The sequence below is a fragment of the Aythya ferina genome, assembly GCF_964211825.1.
Source record: "Aythya ferina genome assembly, chromosome: 6".
Taxonomy (NCBI): Eukaryota; Metazoa; Chordata; class Aves; order Anseriformes; family Anatidae; genus Aythya; species Aythya ferina.
In genome coordinates, this window is record NC_140303.1 from 37,802,716 (window position 1) to 37,807,355 (window position 4,640).

At 40.2% G+C, this 4,640-nt stretch overlaps 1 protein-coding gene across 1 annotated transcript in view; it reads right to left on the reverse strand.

Moving 5' to 3' along the window:
• Positions 1-1,464: 1,464 nt before the first annotated feature.
• GTDC1 (glycosyltransferase like domain containing 1) overlaps positions 1,465-4,640 on the reverse strand; it is a 219,584-nt gene continuing 216,408 nt past the window's right edge. Inside the window, exon 9 of the mRNA XM_084523854.1 lies at positions 1,465-1,483. The gene's annotated coding sequence lies outside the window, so the exon portion shown is untranslated. The remainder of the gene's footprint in view (positions 1,484-4,640) is intronic.

The window sequence follows — 4,640 nt, forward strand, 5'->3', positions numbered from 1 at the left end:
TTCTGAAAAGAGTGTTTTTTTTTTTTTTTTTTTTTTTTTAACTTCATTTATCAGTAACTAGGTGTAGTCAATTGCTCTCCAGTATTGATCACAATATCTATAGCAGTCACAGAGTACCTTTGCTCAAGGTCATTGTAAGGTCGAGTTATGATCAATATGAATTGACTGTCTGCAAATAAATTTAAGTAGCTGACATAACTGAAAGGAGTACCTACTTAAAATTAAGGTGGACTCTGTGTCCCTATGTTAGAACGGCTCATGGTCTATATAAGCATGGAGGAGGTACAAGCAGTCTGAATGCGCAACACCAGTCCAACAGTTTTTTTCCTGCAATTAGTGGTGGATAACTGTGGACATAATCCTGAAAACATTTACTTGCAGGATTAAAAAACACCAGTCTTCAATCTTGTCTCTAATATGCTGACTCACTTGGGATCAGACCCATTGCATTTAAAATAAATAATCTATTATAGATATAGATACAGATATAGATGATATAGATATATGCAGGGTCTCTGTTGCAACACTTCATTTCCTGCTGGCTTTCTGTGCTCTATTCTAAAGAATCCAGGCCAACATTTTTCAACATCCATACCTACACCTTGTTCTTCAGCTCCTATTTAGGTATCTGTATAACCTGTTTTTCTGAGCCAATGGGTTCCTTCTGGTTTTAACACCTGTCAACAGGCAACCATATTAAAATACTTTAAACTGAAGCCATCAACCTTTCAAAAATAAAAATAAAATCAGTAATTTCTACAGACGCTGCTGAAATTTCAGAGAACAGCTACCTGAAGACTCTACAGTCTCTGAAAATAAACGAAAAAATAAATAGCCCAGTGGAATCAGAATAAGTGTGTTAAGCAGAAATGGGGTCACACATAACTAGCAGAGACACATCCCAGGTGGGACAGGGCAGTTTGGCTCTAGAAGAAGACCTGTGATCAGGTCACTGGCCACTGGATGTCACTGCTGCCTACCCGAAGGTAGCCTACAAAGCACTTATGTGACTGTAAAAATTGTGGCTGTAGGAAGCAGTTTTGCTGGAAACATTCCACATAGTTAGGCAATTTCTAATTTCAGAAAAATAGGCTCATAAAGCTGAAGAAAGCAATACCCAACTTCAAGAGTAATTAGTTTCATTTGTTTGATTCAGCCTTCTCTCAATGAGAAACACTAATAAAGAGTATGTTTGGGGGTCACAAGTAGTGCCAGAAAGTTGCAGCTATCGTGCTTTTAAAAAAGGACATCTTCAATAGAGGTATTGCTTTACTGATAACATTTGAAAGAACAAAAACAAGCCCTCACCTTGAAAATCCTCTTTTTATTTCTATCAGTCTGTACCTTCAGGAAGAGTGTATTAGTTTGGCTTACCTAAAGAAGATACCATCACTGCTCCTGACCATTGCAACCAACTGCTCAACATAAGTCCCACTGAATCAAAGACAACCTGAACAATACCTAGGAAAGATCTGGCCCACATCTGAAAAAAAAAAAAATAATAAAAAGTCAGAAATTATTTTCTATATTTAGACTATGGAGTCTAAATTATTATTGTTGTTATTAATTGAAGCCATTCATCTTGGTTCTTCACATTAGTGCAGAGGCTCTACGGGTGGGATTTATGTGACCAAATGCAGATGTCTATCTTGCAGACATCTGAGCCAGGCTCTTCTCACATTCAAGCTAGAAAAAGAGATGCCATTAATATGGGATTAACCTCATCCGAAAGCAGATATAAAAACGTGCCAGATGAACTGCATTTTAAAGGATCTACTTCTCCCTCTTGGCTTAAAGGAAGCCCAAAATGACTAGCTCTTATCTAGACATCTAAAGGCAGGTGAGCTTGCTCTCATTCTCTCTGACTAAGATAAAAGATAAAAAGGACATTCTGGGTGTTTTAAGCAGGAAAAACAGTACAGCCTCTCTTAAGTCCAGAGCTCTGTGTTAATTCACACCTCCAGAAGGGTGAGAAGGGTGGCCTTAAGCCTTCCCATGAAATACTCTAAAAAAGAAAGCTAAGACCACAGGGATATCAATAGCGTGAGGCTTCCCAAGACAGCTGAGCCCTTGTAGACTGCTTCTGCTAGAGGTCTTACTCTGTTAGCTCCTAGTCACAGCTGCATGTTTCTAACCCTTCTTGCTGGGCTGCTTTTCTCATAGCTGAGCATGCTGAACCAGACCACCAAGAGGTTGGATAAATACCAGACCTCATGCAGAAAGAGCATGGGAGCGTGCAAAGCAGGCAGGGCGGCAGGACCAACTTTTCCTGGCAGTAGCAAGCCATCAAATCAGATCTACCATTTCAAAAAACTACAACACAGTGCTGTGGGGGGAAAGGACATCCAAGCTGAGCAGTACCTCTACTCAGGATTCCCTATATGCCAATTCCAGCCCTGTTTTGGCATTCAAACCCCTCTTTAAGACTTCAGGCATTTCATAAATTTGAGTCCCAGCTGCACTTCATGCTTCACTGACACCTCAAGATGGATTTTCTGGTTGGTGAAAATGACATTTTGTTAGAAGAAGTCACACAAGATAATCTAAATCCCACCTTATCCAAGAAGCAACTGTCTCCCTTCACACAGGGCAACTCTTTGTACCCATCAGATACCCAATGCCTGCACAGCCTCTCCTTCCCTTATCCTCTTCCCCTTATGACCCTGGCTATACCCAAGAACTTTTTCATACATACATTAGATGATACTCAACTAGCTCCCAGAAACAATGGCTCTGTTTTGGGCACACACAGTACAGTAGCAACCATTTTTTGAGGCATGAAGACAAACCACATGCTCCAGCTCAGATGCTAGCAGCACAGTATTTACACAGACAATGCCAATACCTTTGGTCTCATAGTTTGATCAAGAAAAGCATTTGAAGTAAAGTGTACAAAGGAAGTATTAGTGAAAGATGGCTGTCTAGTCACACTGCAAAGCGTTACCAAGCAGGCCTTCTGGGAGAAGTCTTTCATCTTTAACTGAGATATTAGAGGGCTTTCCTAATAAAAAGATACATCATCCATTAGCTTATATATATAACCCAAATGACATCCTCACAAAGTGTAGCAGTCTTGGGGCCCAAACCATTCAAGAAGCAATTACAAAATCAATAACACATGCTGCGGTGATTACATTTGATTAGAGACAGCATAGAGAAAAAAAAAAAAAAAAAAAAAAAAGGAAAAAAAAAAAAGAGCAATATTCACCCACTTCACTATCCCTAAAATGATAACTCTTCATTGTGAAGGTTCTGATACATAAAAAGGTTTCCTTCTTGCACATGAAGGAAATCAGTCTGATATATTGGTAGTGATGAACACAAATCAAGACCTTGACCACTACACTTAGGGAAAAAGGGGGGCTGTAGCCAAACCGTGAGATGAGACCTTCTCATTTATCGTTGGGCCAGAAGCCCACGCATCCCTTTACAATTTGGATGCAGAGCCACGTGTTATGGTTTGTAGCCATCCCTCATCACCAACTTATCTTTTTATATTACATACACACACCACAAAAACATTAGATTTTAAGTCATCTATTGATGATTGACCACTTTTGTGAATATTCCTACTGGAAGTTTACAAATGGCTTAATGTAATGAATATAATTCAGCAGACTATGGCTTACTCAAAGGAAAAAAAAAATATAATAAAGTTTCCAATGTTTAGAATTTGATAGGGCCTATACAGGCCAAGCTAGTCTAGGCTGTTCTCCTTCGATGATAAATAAATACACATTTTAATACCTTGCAATGAAAGCTTACGGCTTAGGGAGCCAATATAGCAAAACAAGGGAAGGGAGGAGAGGTAGAAATAGCAAACAGGGAGTACAGGGATGGGTAGAAATAGAAAGGGAGTGCTATTAATATTTTACCCATACGCAGGGACCGAGGCTCATAAAGCCCCATTCAAAGGCTACCACATTCAACAACAACAACAACAAAAACTTATGGCCTCACACGGCCCTTTGATCAGGCCCACACTTCGGGGTCCTGAAGAGCAGCCATGTTCCAGTGTCCTGCCCTGCTCTTGGGCACACACCACGTATGTGTAGTGTCATGCTCAAAAAGCACCACTCCAGCAGACTGCACCCCAGCCACATCAAGAGACTGGACTTTTTGAAGTAGAGAAACAAATAAAAGCCACCCAAAATTAATGTATTACAGCTCAAGATAGCAAAGGCACTGTGTAAGACTAAGAAAAGAGCCCAGTCCTACGCTGTATGGGAAGGGCTGGTTGGGGCCTGGCCCTAAATCTGATCCAGGAGGCTCCTGGTATCAGGAGGGCTGTGCTGACACAGTATAGCCATGGCATGCAGCAGAGAAATGGAATAAAAGATTTTACTTCACTGTCTGAAGATTTAGTAGGCAATTTGTGCTGTCTAAAATGCATCTTTGAAAGATAAAAATTAAGCAGCTTGTTATGCAGTCACTAATCAAGCAAGCCCCTCATGCTCAAATATTTAAAGGAGTCCTTTTGTTTATTTTTACTGTCTCCAGTGGGCTATTTGCCTGAGTCAAGACTGCCAGATTTGGTCCCATGGAACTTGATCTAAATAAACTGCAGGAAGTGAATGGGAAAAAAATCTTGTATTGTTCCCTCATTGCTTGAATTGCTTGAACCGCATTCAGGTAGTCTG